Source organism: Octopus bimaculoides, chromosome 6 (assembly GCF_046866305.1).
Source record: "Octopus bimaculoides isolate indiv1 chromosome 6, ASM4686630v1, whole genome shotgun sequence".
Lineage (NCBI taxonomy): Eukaryota > Metazoa > Mollusca > Cephalopoda > Octopoda > Octopodidae > Octopus > Octopus bimaculoides.
The window spans coordinates 9,723,380-9,738,379 of record NC_142933.1 but is presented as its reverse complement, the minus strand read 5'-3'; the positions used below and the strand labels follow the sequence as shown (position 1 = coordinate 9,738,379).

General features: G+C 35.6%; 1 protein-coding gene across 8 annotated transcripts in view; it reads right to left on the bottom strand.

Annotated features, from left to right (window-relative positions):
- LOC106873642 (ras-related protein Rap-2a) overlaps window positions 1–15,000 on the bottom strand; it is a 263,389-nt gene that overhangs the window by 125,149 nt on the left and 123,240 nt on the right. Inside the window, exon 2 of one of the 8 annotated variants that reach the window (XM_052969074.2) lies at window positions 7,622–7,677. The exons of the other annotated variants lie outside the window; for them this stretch is intronic. The gene's annotated coding sequence lies outside the window, so the exon portion shown is untranslated. The remainder of the gene's footprint in view (window positions 1–7,621; window positions 7,678–15,000) is intronic. 8 annotated transcript variants of the gene reach the window in all.

Here is a 15,000-nt window from a genome sequence, read left to right as displayed (position 1 = left end):
TGTTTATAAAGCAATCCGAAGTAATATTAAACGTAAAAGAGTTAGGTTTATTGCAGTAATCGCTTGACCTCCGAGAAATCGCAGCAAAATATTCTAAAGTCGCATTCTGGTGTTTTCCTTTTGATATAAAAAGAAAAGATGTCTCGATAATTTCGTCTTGGACGCACATTTCAGTATTACAAATATTGAGTTAATTTCATTAGCGAAGGCCTAGTGGCAACGGTTTTTCACTTACGATCTCAAGGTTGTGGCTTCGATTCCTGGATCAGTCGGTGAGTTCTGTTCTTATGCAAAACACTTCATTTCACGTTGCCTCCGTCCACCGAGCTGCGAATGAGCAACCCCGCGATGAACTAGCGTCTCGTTTAGGGGGAATGTTGTGAAGTCGGTATCTAACACGCCATGGAGACCGGATAACCGGTCCAGTGAGTCCGGGGTTGTTGATGATGATGATGATGCCTGATGTTGCACACTTCCAAAAAAAAAAAACAGTATGATCATGAGTTGAACGCCTATGAGCATATGCTTTGCCAGTGAGCTATTACTTGCGGTTAAACGCCAACATCAACCATAACTTTTTGATACTTTAACGATAGTGGGTCTTTTTATTGAAACCAGACACGAAATATCAAAGAGAAAGAAATTTGGAACTTTATATATTTATGCTGTTCCCAACGACATTTCAAATGCAAATGAAATCAAATAGCTTCGACTGGAAATCGATATCATTTGACAGTATTAAATATATCTAGTTATTTTCATTAGGCTTAGGTAAAAATAGCATGTTTTATTGAAATGTCATACGTTGGTAACACAAAGAATATTTTAATAAACATTGAAATGAGACTATGTTGAAATATTATGAATAATTTATTATAATTCAACATCAGGTAGTGACGAGGGATATAGAGTCTCTGATGTCATTCCAACTCAGAATATAGAAGATCATTTATTTTGAAATCGAACCCTGTTCAAGGTTCAGTTAACCAAGAAGTCAGTCAAATTTTAGTTTTGGTTTATATTAGAAAATATAAAGCATCGTTCTCGATCCCTATCGTTTCATAGGGGCCAGTTTCCCGGTTTCTGTGGCTTATATATATTTACCCCCTAGATGGTAGATATATGGAGTCGGGGTAATTCATTTTATGCCAGTTGAGTGGACTGGAGCAATCTGAACTGAAGTATTTTGCTCAAGAACACAACGCATCAACCGAGCCAGGAATTTGAAACCACAATCTTACGATCATGACTCCAGTACCTTTACCACTAGCCCACACGCCTCCTCTTTGATTTATATACTAATGCTATATTTTATGCAATCGCTTTATTTTCTCATTTACATATCTACTTATATATTTCATTTCGTCAACTCTACGTTTTTGGTTTTTATATTGTATGATCCTAGGTGTGAAAAGATGGTGCTAATATAAGTGTTTGTAAAACTTCTTCTAACGATAGTGATTGTATTGCGAATAGTTTTTCTATTGATTTTCTTCAAGTTGTACTTGTGTTAATATATGTAGCTTATGCTTACAGTTTATACATCAGTCTTACAACCTATGTTTTTCTTTGAAGATATCCATACACATTCGTTGTTAATACTTTAAGATGAGTGTTTGCATTAATATTCACAAATAAGTAACTCACAGCTTTAACTTTCAGTATCTTTACACGCTACTGCTTGGTAAAACTTGTTTGGAGTAGATAAAAATTTCCAGAGAGTAGATACAAAATTCCAAATTTGTTCTAAAAGAAGATTCTATATTTTAAGAGGATGCGAAATATAAAAAAAAAAATATGTAGTTGGATTCGTACTTTTCCCAATTATTTTACTGTATAATTAAAATAACGGGAGTCAAGAATATTTTACTGATTCGATTTGCTATTTAGAAATAACTTGCTCTACAACGGTTGTCACAGAATATTTACTGGGATAAGCATGTCAAAATATTGGAGTTTTTTCCAGTGTTACAAGGATTCAAAATCATATGTCATTCATTTGACATTTGCCGTTAATTGATAATCCATTTCATCTTGGCCTTAGGTCTTCCTGTAGAGTTCACCTTACGTCGTGCAGCGAGACGTCTCCAATTATCCCAGTTTTAAGCTAGTCATCTGTATCTTCCCGGGTGATGTTAAGTTGCTTCACATCTTGGGTTTCCCCGTCTTCCTTCGTACCTCCAGCGGTAGTCAGTGTCTTGACGCCTTCTGTATTTATTCTTGTCAGTCGGAAAACAATGCCAACACATTTCGCTTTTCTTTCCACCTCAATCTCCTGTGAGCTACGCCGATTGGCTTTTCTCAACACTTCAGTGGCTGCGATTCTATCCCTGTAGATGATCTTGAGTATTCTGCATAGACACCATCGATGGAATGCATTCAACTGCTGAGTGATATTCACAGTCATTTTCCAAGTTTTCTCCTGCGTAGACAGCTGTTGGCAGGACAAGACTGTAAATCTAAATATATGGCATATATATCCCACTTAATAACATATAAAGCCGAAACAAGAGGCAGTTTAGGAGATAGCTATATACAAGCACCTTAAAATTGTTCATGGGCCTTCATAAGAAGGGACTAATGTTTAAGCCAATGAAAATAACTTAAATACCAGCAACGAAAAGAAATTAAAAATTAGAGCATTATTAAATATATGGGAAAACAATATTTTCAGGAGATAAAGAAGAATCATATCCGAATATAAAAGGATATCCAAAATGAAAATATCGAAATAGCGACATCGTAAATATAATTATAGAAATTGTAATACTTCGAAAACAAAACTACAGTAAGAAGTAATTGAGTTGAGAATTATCAGTTTATAATACTACACATAGAGTTTTCAGAAAATCGGTTTAATGAAATGAAAGAAATTATAGAAATTTAGCTATACGTGGGATTTAAGAAATAGAGTGGTGGAGAATTATTAATTTAAAACATTATTCACAGAGATTTCACAATATGATCTTAATGAAATAATGAAGGAAATTACAGAATTTTAGTTGAACGTGGGGTTAATATGAAAATAAAAATATATTAAGAAAGAAAAATGTATTAGCTGAAGTTTTAGTAAAATTACAATTATAATAGCTACAATGTTTGCTATCGAAACACATTTGAAATTAGATGAATTCATTTTCCATGAAAAAATCGATTTCTCCAGAATTAAATTATAGCCATCATTCAGTGAATTTATATTTATATATTTTTTAAATAAATGGATTAATCGCAAAAGAAAAAAATAATAATTTTTTATCGTGTAAACGAATTCAAATATACCTGAAGATATAAAGATGTTTTTGACAGATACAAACATTTCATAAAGAAATTTTTCCAACATATTATTTAAAATTAAAAACAGAAAATAATGAAATCTCAGTGAATGTTTTAGACATGGATATTTTTATCAAAAATAAAACAGAAATATTTCATGCATTATATGATAAAGGGGGCTTCTCAAATATTTCATTTCTTTTCAGAGTTAGAAGATTCATCTATTTTGAACAAATTTTATTCTTAAACAAATTAAATATTTGACACTTCTCACGTACCTGGAAGTAACATCCAGTACAGACACAAATACACACACTTATACACCATATATGAAACGCATGAAACTTTAACAACTTGAGCCATTCTGTTACTGCTGATAAATATTAATAAAAATAGGTCTTCTCATGTTTTGAGTTCTATATTTTTTGTTTGCATCAACATATATATATTGATGTGTGTGAGTGTGTGTGTGTGTACTTACATTCTCCAATACACTACAACAGTGGTTTCCAACCTGAGGTCGGCGAACCCCTTGTGGTCCGCGAAGATAGTATATATATATATATATATAAATTTCATATATATATATATATATATATATATATATATATATATATATATGCATGTATGTAGCGACGTAGATAGCTAGATAGTTGAATGACCTCCCTTGCAAGAAAGAGCTTAAAGTAACCCCACTTTCCTATGTTTCTCGAAGCATATGTGTCACGAGACGTAATTCTTAATTATTCAAGAAGCTTGGCATTTCTCTAGGAAGTTTCTAGAATGTCTAACATCCCATTAATAAAAACAGCTTGCTAACCCAGCTTCTCGCTTCTTAGTCGATTAGACTTGGGGCCATTCACGTTGTTGCTATGTGCATATATTTCTTTATGCCCTCTAGCAGATATAACCGAAAGCCACCAATGACTATGGCCGATGTGACTGAAAGACACCACTTCGCTATTGTTCTATATTTCCTATCTCTGAACTTTCTTGCAAAGATTACTTCATTGAACCAGTTTCTATTTGATTCCATATATTATCATCGACAGAAGAATTAAATATATTTTTATGTAGTAAATGTACAGATCTTGAATTCCTTTATTATCTCTTGTAATAACATACATGCAACCACATCAACACCGTGTACTGTCTATATATTTCACTACATATATATACATAAGGATAGACATACTAAAAGGGGTCCGTGAAAAAATTCATTTAAACGAAAGGGTTGGGAACCACTGCACGACATGAATGCATAGTATATAATCTTTGTGACATTGGCACATGACCTTCCCATTGAAAGATGGAATCTATTCGTTTAAATCTGCGGCAACACCTGATAGGTAATGTAGTTTTCAATACCAGATAAAATACAGACAAAGTTAACACCTACGAGAATGGAACTTGGAACATAAAGAGTTGGAGCAACGTAACTAAATCCTCGGGTCACGATTTACGACATTCTTTTCATTCCATTACCTTCTCACCGAATTATTGTGTGGAATAAACTTATGTCTAAGCAACAGTTCGATACAATATTCCTTTTAATTTTTGGCACAAGGCCGGGAATTTTGAGGTGAGGGAGCAACTTGATTACATCGAACATCGACTACATTACATGACTAATACATTATTTTATCGACCTCGAAAGTAAATAAAAAAAAAGTAAAATAACCTCGGCAAGATTTGAACTGAGAACAAAAAGAGTTGAAAGAAATACTGCATCGCCTTTTTTTTTCCGCTGTGAAAAATATTCTTTTCTACTCTAGGCAAAAGGGCCGAAATTTTGGGGAGGGCGCCAGTCGATTAGATCGATCCCGAAACGATGAAAGGCAAAGTCGACCTCGGCGGAATTTGAACTCCGAACGTAAAGATAGTCGAAATACCGCAAAGCATTGCGCCCGGCATGCTAATGTTTCTGCCACCTCACCGCCTTAATGTTTTCAAATTTTGACACAAGGCTAGCAATTTTGAAAAATCGATTACATCGATCCCAGCACTTCTCTTAATCAACTTAAAATACATGAAACACAAAGTCAACTTCACTGGAATTTGAACTCAGAACATAAAAAAAGGATGCCATGAAGTTCTTTTCTATTCTAGACACAAGGCCCGATATTTTGGTGGAGGAGGCCAGTCGATTACAACGACCCAGTACGCAACTAGTACTTAATTTATCGACCCCACGAAAGGATGAAAGGCAAAGTCGACCACAGTGGAATTAGAACTCAGAACGTAGCGGCAGACGAAATACCGTTAAGCATATCTTATTAAGCCTATTATAATTTAGAGAGTTGCAGAGGAAAATAGTGAGGGTCAAGATATAGGAGTGGTGAAATAGTTATTCATATTTAGAGGGTTTTATGCAGCATGTAGTCTACAACAATTTAGAATTTAAATCCATTGGAAGTTGTCACTGCCTTTCTAGTTGATGGTGATATATGTTAAATGCTCGAAATACGAGACTAGAAAAACAGCCAACAACCGATGAAGAGTCGTTTTTATGTTGTTTGTTTTGCTTTCCATTTGTGTCTTTCGTTGTTCGAAAGAATAGTTCCTGTTCCGTGTACTCGTGCTCGTATTTTTTGTTGTACACGTTTCATGACGTCCTGTGCCCACATATGCTTATATATATACATGTAGATGTATGTACATATACGTATGTACGTATGTATATATGCATATATATATATATATATTATCTATTTTGTTATATGACTGAACGCCATGCATCCTCTTCCAAGTAAGTTTTATATATATATATATATATATATATATATATATATATGCATACATATATACAAATACACACATACATATATATATATATATATATACAAACACACACATACACACACACACACATATATATATATATATATATATATATATATATATATATATATATATATATATATATATATATGAATTTTAACAGTTTATATAATGTTATAATGTCAGTAATATTATTCTTAACACGGAAGATTTATCACTGCAATTAATTTTATAATCCATTCACGGAATTGTCAGCATACACGCTACTGAGAACAACATCAACTGTATCACGTGAACATATTCTGTGCACGCTATCTATAATCTACTGCTTGTAGAAGAAATAGTTTACTTTATTGAGTCAAACGACAGATGATAACGTATCCAATTTTGGGTTTATTTGTTTGTTATTTTGTTCCGTTTTTTTGGTTGGTTTCCTTTTTTATTCTTTTTCGCATTACACATGATTTATTTAAAACGTATCACCATTACAAGACAGGGTATTTGACAGTGCTGCATGAATCTAATGTATAAAGCCTAGTTCTCTGAACATCAAGGATGTTACGTATTATACAGTAGCGTATTTCTGTGTTACGCATGTGCGTTTCTGTATACATTCTGCTTTGACTATTATTGTGGTATCGTCACACAATAAGTGCCATGATACTACATTCGACAGAATAACAGGTGCCTCATGTCCTATAAGCTGTTACTTCGCTGCACCTTGCGATATTGGCGAAGGTTGTTACTACTAAGGACACCGGAAACATAGTTTTTTTTATCTTTCTTTGCAATAATGTTTTATAGATGTATTCATCATTATTATTATTATTATTATCATTATTATTTTTATTGTTATTGAATGAGTAAAAGAGTAGCGTATGCCATCAAAGTGACCCTGGGGTACAAATATACGAAGCCCAATATACCCATCATGACTACCCATTTGAAAAGGGTACACCAGACATATGCATCACAACCATATGTGCACAACATTGTGATTTCATATCAAGATAAACAGCGCATGAACTTGCAGGTAGGGCTCAGTTAGAATTTTCTTCTGATCGAGTAGCCCATCCTTCCCGAAAAGTTCATGAATAAGGCTTATTTAAGGATGTTGAACACCCATGTTTCCAAAGGTGAATTACTCCAAAAGAAACACCCATGTTTCCAAAGGTGAATTATTCAAACCCCAAAGAATTCTTCTCAACACATGGCTATGATGCTCCGCCACTACTTCTGCTCGTGATTAATGATGCACCTATCGTCAGCCACCAAGGGACATGCTCAACTATTTGAAGTCAAACAACTAACAACCAAATCTGTGGTATTGAACAGAATATTTGTTGTCCATTTGAGGAAAAATGTGAATCCCCACCTTACTCCCACCCGACCCCATGCTGTCACTCTTCCCCTACAGTGACCAACCTCCCCTTCCCCTCCTGATACAGACAATAACACAAACATACAGGTACCCCAAACTCCCCAACCCCAAAAATGTGTTTTGGTTTAATTTATAGTAAGTTACACAAAAAAAAACTGAACAGTTTAAAGAATACAAATATCTTACCTGTGTCGGTGGACGTGGAAAGAGAGGAAGGGTTATCCGAAAACTCCGGATGCGTCCTGAAGTATGAGGAAGAGAGGTGAAACTAATGGAAAATTTTTGGGACAGAAATATTGTACATAGGCGTGACGCAAGTAAGTTACCGCCTAAGTTAAGCTTCACCGACCTATATTTTAATTATCAGTTTGTTAAAAAAAAAAAGTGTAAATGAAGTCGCTCAGATGTGGGGTCGAGTGGCTTCGTTTCATTTCGTTATTCATTTTTTTCGCTTTTCCCATTCGTTTGTATTTTTTGTCCCCACTTATATGTTTGTATTTGTTCCTCTGTGTTTAGCCCCTAATGGGCAATAAAGAAATCGCTGTTACAATCATCTGAAATGTAACTGTCAAAGCGCGATATTGGAGCAATTTTGCTATTCAACTTCAAAAACCAGCTGAAACTGCTCGAGATATCAACGAAGCGTTTGGTGAGGAATGACCAGTGAGTGGTCAGCTCGAAAATGAGTCTTGAAGATCGTGAGCGTAGTGGACGCTCATCTGTCATCGATGACGGTCAATTACTGCTGTACTGACACACCAACTATAACTTCTTAAAACCCGGAAAAGCCATGGCTACATAAACATATTGCCGTGAAATTGCCAAAATGAACGAAAATCAATTACTCCTCCGTCCCAGGCTGGTCAGCAGAAGAGGGTCAATCATTCTACATGACAATGCCCGATCACACGTTTCACTAATGATGCTCCAGAATTTGAGGGAACTTGGCTACAAAGCTCTTCCCCACCCAGCTTGTGTTGGCTGACCACATGCCATATGGTCATGGCAGATGAGGAGTTATCTCGACTATATGGGGGACTGACTGAGATTCTACTCAACAGGTCGTCCGGGAGGATCTGTGAATATACGGACAAACGGTGAATAAAGCAACGCACTGCAATGACACATGACCCCAAAACTTGACCTGACACATTCAAATCCTCAGTTTTTATTATATTCTCGTTTTTATTTCGGTTTATCTTCCCAACATTAATGTACAGCCTTTTACTCTTACTTCTTTGCAGTATTTTCGCATGACTTGGGTATAGTGCAATACGTTCTTTGTTGTGCTTTTAGAGACTCCTAAACTACTTTGGTTCTTAAGAACAGTTTAAATTTGACCTTTACTATTTGTTCAGAATATGCACTCCAATATAGTAAGCTAGGTTCTATCTACTTCTATTTAAATACAATAGAAATAGTTTCTCCTTGATTACATTTTTTTGTCTCAAAACACTCTACTTATATCCTTCATTCATATTGATAGGAATACTTAACTCTAGTCGGATATTTACTTAGCTCTCAGATATCACAAACAGTTATTTCACCAAAGTTGAACAACTACAGAAATAATGTTTCGAATAAATATATAATACATTTTGCAACAATTTCTTTTCTTATTTGTTTTATTTTCAAAGAATCAAGCTCAAGCCATTCTCACTCGAAATGTCATCTTCATATTCTTGCTTAAAGTTAAATTCTTTCTTTCCTTTTTCGATGTTGTAACTGCCATAAAATGAAGACTTTGGAAAGCTATTAACAGATGGTATTTCTAAGAATATGACATAAGCAAATTCCCATCGCCATACTGAAACAGTGCTAACCATAGCTATTTACGTCTCAGTATAGCAACACTACATTGTATATACAAATGAATATCTTCCAACTTGCAACAAATCACTGCACCTGGTAGATTTTAGTAACGACCATACACTTAAGATTATCAACGGGGCAGTGGACAAACTTGAGCGCCAAAATGTACACCAGCCCTGATTAATTGCTTACTCTCTATAAAGACCAAAGGCTCGGATGGCAATACCACATATAAACTGGTAAGGTGTTATATTTACCCAGTTTGTTGCTGCAAACACAACCTACTGGCTGATTTGCAAAAACCTTTCAAGAACACAGTGACAGACTATAACTTCTGTCACTGTTGTAACGTTTCCAGTTTCCATGTTTTAACCCCTTACGTGCCTCTTTGTACCCAAACTCACATTGTATACATTTTTCTTCCTTTTTTATCACGTATTTCCTCCTAAGAATCGTTTCAATTTTTAATATCGAATGCAGAAAGAACCACAGCCAGATTTTATGTTAGAGAATAATCGTTAAAATTATGTCTGAATGCTTATTATATAATACAGTTCTATATTTAAGAGATGAGGAATTATGTACATTATTTACATTTGTCCTCATCTTGTTTTTTGTTAACACAACGTTTCGGCTGATATACCCTCCAGCCTTCATCAGATGAGGACAAATATAAATATTTGTTAAATGTAAATATTGTAATTATTGTATGTTCTACGGAGGAAACAAAAATATTCCAGCAAGAGAAACGGAGAAAGTAACGAAAATAAACTTAGAGCGGACCGCGCTCTGGTTGCTTGTACAAAATAATTTGTAAAGTTTAAGGAAATGTCAAGTTCGTAGCTGCATTATGATGAAATCAAAAGAAACTGCAAATGATACAATAATGTACATTCATAAAACTGAGTTGTGAGAAAGCAAAATAATGTTTAACGGGTTACTGTTCTGAAGTCTCCATACGACCAGTTCTAAATATCTTTTAATGGTTAAAATTTACTTTGTATTTACTGGCGGTTTCAGTGCAACTGCTAAGCACCATCATAAGTATCGTGAATGTATTTTGCAAGGTAGTGAGTTAGCAGAATCGTTAGCACGCCGGACAAAATGCTCAGCGGTATTTTGTCCGTCTTTACGTTCTGAGTTCAAATTCCGCCGAGGTCGACTTTGCCTGTCATCCTTTCATGGTCGATAAAATAAGTAACAGTTACGCACTGAGACCGATGTTATTATTGACAATCCTCTACCTAAAAATTTCAGGCCTTGTGCCTATAGTAGAAAGGGTTATGATCATATTTTGTACGATTGTGTGGCTAAAAAGTTCGCTTCGAAACCACGTGGTGGTTTCAGTCACACTGCGAAGCACATTGGGCGTCTTGTAATGCCTTGAGAGTGAATTTATTCATAGAAACTGTGTGGAAGCCTGCCGCACACACACACACACACACACACACATATATATATATATATATAAGCAATGTTAATTCTCTAAATGAAGTATTAACAGTAACTGCACGATAAAGTGTAGTATATTGCCACTTAAGTGTGACTGACCCCTAGGGGTGGATGTTACTGTTGCTTTTAGCCCCAGGAGGACATCTCCTCCAGCTGGCTTATCGACACACGACTGTGTCCTGTTTGCCAAGGGAAGTTATCCCTCTCACCATGATCTGTAGCACGAGCGGATCCGGATTTCAGGGTTATTTCCCTTCGTCGGCGTTCGACAGCCACTGACCTTGGTGAGAGAGACAAAATCCTGGCAATCTTATATCTACTTTTCCAGTGAAATTCTTCACTGATATCGAAAAGGTGAAAACAAGCAATGTTAATTCTCTAAATGAAATCCGGATCCGTTCGTGCTACAGATCATGGTGAGAGGGATAACTTCCCTTGGCAAACAGGACACAGTCGTGTGTCGATAAGCCAGCTGGAGGAGATGTCCACCCGGGGCTAAAAGCAACAGTAACATCCACCCCTGGGGGTCAGCCACACTTAAGTGGCAATATACTACACTATATATATATATATATATATATATATATATATATATATATATATATATATATATATATATATATATGCGTGTTTGTGCTTTTGATTTTCTCTTACCACCTCTTAACAACCAAAGTTGGTTTGCTCACCTCCCTGAAACTTAGTTGTTCGAGAAAAGAGACCTCTCGATTAAATACCAGACTTTCAAAAAGTACTGGGATGGGTTTGTTTGGGTAACCATTCAAGGCGGTGCTCCAGCATTACTGGAGTCCAGTGGCTGAAACTAGTAAAACATAAAAGATTAGAAGTTGATGATAAAGACTATTCTGATGAATTTTACAAAAATGTTTAAAAAAAGCAAGACAAAAATATCTACGAAATATTTCAATAAAATATGGGAAAAAGAAAACTATCGACTTTGTGTTATTAAATGATTCATAACTGGACTAACTTCAAATTATTCCTGCAAACAATGGTTGATTACATTAGTTATATCGCTTAAGGAGTTTACAGAAATTTTTTTTGAAATTTCGTAAATGCTTCTTCTTATCATAATTAAATTGTTTTCGATTATCGTGTAATTTTCTCTTTGAATATGACTGTTTACGTGGAAAAATTAGGTTAGGTTTTTCGAAAAAGGAAGAAATTAAAGTAGAACCTAAAACGTATTCTATTTTGTGATTTGGGGAATAACCCAATGATTACATAATTCTTTTCTACTCTAGGCACAAGGCCCGAAATTTTGGGGGAAGGGGCCAGTCGATTAGATCGACCCCAGTGAGTAACTGGTACTTAATTTATTGACCCCGAAATGACGAAGGGCAAAGTCGACCTCGGCGGAATTTGAACTCAGAACGTAGTGGCAGACGAAATACTGCTCAGCATTTCGCCCGGCGTGCTAACGTTTCTGCCAGCTCACCGCCTTCCAGTAACTGCATAAGTTCACACTATGATTACACAGCTGTGCTTGTTATCATGGGATGTAGGCACAGCTGTGAGGTTAAGAACTTTGTCCCGTAACCTGGTAGATTCGTGTTCAATCTCACCATGTGGTTATATACGCAAGTGTATTCCAGGGCTTTGTATTCCAAATGCGTTGTGAATAAAATTTGGTAGAAGGATGTTGTGTAGAAAAGTCTCGTGCGTGTGTGTGTGTATGTATGTATGTATGTATGCATGTATACATATGCATGTGTGCCTGTGTTTGTTTGTGTATGTACGTACATACAAGCAATTTTTAATGAGGTTGGACAAGTTGATTGCATCGATGCCAGTATCTATTCTAATGACACCAAAGGAATGAAAGGCGAAGTTAACCTCGGCAGGTTTTGAACGCATAACAGAAAGATCCGGAAGATAGGATGCGGAGCATTTTGTCCGATATGCTAACGATTCTTCCAGCTCGCAGTTGTGAGCAAATTCAGATATCAGTTTCTAACTCTCACAGTCAGATGTTGCTGTAGTGAAGCAAAGGAAGATTTAACCTTTAGCATTCATATTCTTTTCTGCTCTAAGCACAAGGCCCGAAATTATGGGGAATGGGGCCAGTCGATTAGATCGACCCCAGTATGCAACTTGTACTTAATTTATCGACCCCGAAAGGATAAAAGACGAAGTCGACCTTCGCGGAATTTGAACTCAGAATGTAAAGACAGACGAAATACCGCTAAGCATTTCGCCAGGCGTGCTAACGATTCCGCCAGCTCGCACCCTTCATTAGTATTCATATTAGTCTGTCAAATATAATGTTTAATCATTCACATTGTTTTGAATTAATCATACATTACCTTGTAGCTTTGATATTTCGATGATATGATTGTGTATCTTTAGAACGACATTGTAGGATAGGTGTGAGAAGCCTGATCTAGTGAGATTAAGCATAAAACGGGTAGAACCTTTGGGCCTGGTATGGCCGGTTTGAATGCTGAAGGATTAAATCTACACGGATCTTGTTCAAAACGGGGACACCAGTATTTTCTTAACGAAACACTTTGAAACTTGGGACACTGGTAGAATGTGTCATATAAAACATCTTTTTCTCTTAGTCTTCTTAACAAAAAAACGTACATCGCAAGTTATTTCATGTTAAAGTTGTCGTATTTCTGTAATTTCAACCAATGACTGACGTCCATTCAGCCGTAAAAATTAAGTGCTGACTACGTAAACAAACGATTCTCGGCGGTGATAAAATTATTATTTCCTTGTCAAAAAATGACTGAAGCATTTTGGCAGTAGCTAATAAACCTTTCTATTATAGGCACAAGGCATGGTTTTTGAGGGAAGGAGCAAGTCAATTAGGGTTAGGGTTAGGGAAAACGAACACACATGTGTTGCCTCTGCAAAATGTCAAAAGTAATGGAGATTAAATACGCTTTACACCGCTTAAAGTGCCAAAGGAGTAAGTATAAACAGCTGAATACTTGTCAGTGATTGGTTGAAATTATCGAAATAAGACAATTTTTTACATGAAATAAATTCGTATACAAAATTTTTTTTCTGTTCTATAACACAAAATAGATAAGTATACGAAGTTTGAAAGTCTTTCGGTACCAAAAACACTACATAAAACATAAATGAAAACTGGTGCCCCCGTTTTGAACAAGATCCATCTACACCTATAACAAACGACTCTATTACTTACCGTTTACAATCTAAAATTAAAATTAGAACGTAATTATAAATTCAGTGCAAGTGCTAGTGTGTTCTCTTGTTATAAAATTCAACACTCGCTTTCTTGACTATTTTCAGTCAAACGACAAATTTTCAGTCAAACGATAAAAATCACAAAAAAGTTTTTAAAATATTTAAATGAATAAGGAAACAATGGCGTTTGATAATATGTAAAATTAAACAGAATTTTAACTACGGTGGAGTCTTATTAATAAAATATAACATCATAGGAAACGAATTATTGTTTTGGGAAGAAAACAAATTAAATCTATTTGTAGTGAGAAAGTTTAGATATTTCAATATACATGAAGTATAAGAGGGCGTTCGTTGTGAAGAGAGATGCATAAATTACACAACAGTATTTTGTAATAGTAGTAGATGTTCACTATGTCGTAGTTAGCAACTAAAAACAATTGACCGCCTACGTCTGATCACGAGGTTCATGTTTCGATTCCGCTCAACAGCAATTTTAACAAGTAACTTTTATCCTAACTTCGAATTGACGTGATTGTAAGTCAAATTTGGAGGGGAAATTGTACGGACCTCAGGCTCATACACTTAGCGTGTTGATGCGTCTCCTGACTTAATAACCCCACATGACATTTGATGCCTTCTGCAGAAGCAATTCCGTTGTAAGTATTCTGACGCATTAATGTGTTGTTGTTATTGTCTTTTTTTTTTTTTGTAGCAATCTGTGAAGTGTGATTTCGGCTCTCCATTCTAGTGTCTGAACCCCTATAAAAAATCATGGGTGTTTACCTCCCTATTTTGAGCTTCAGAAAAAAAGATATGTATAAAATATGTAGATACATTAGAGTCAATAGATTGGACAAGATTTTCCCGGAACCACCTCGGAAACTCTGCTATTCAAACTATCAAAATATGAAGATGAACTTCTCAAGACAGCTTATACAAAAAGATGAGGTGAAGCAGTGTCCTTTATCGTCTCCATCCCTCAGATTAAATAATCACTATCGTGGTGATACAACGGTTTCAAATTTTCTGGCATGGGATCAGCAGTTTATGATGGGAGGGTGATGTCGTTTACATCACCCCCAGTACTTGACTGGTACTTAATTTATCCATCCCGAAGG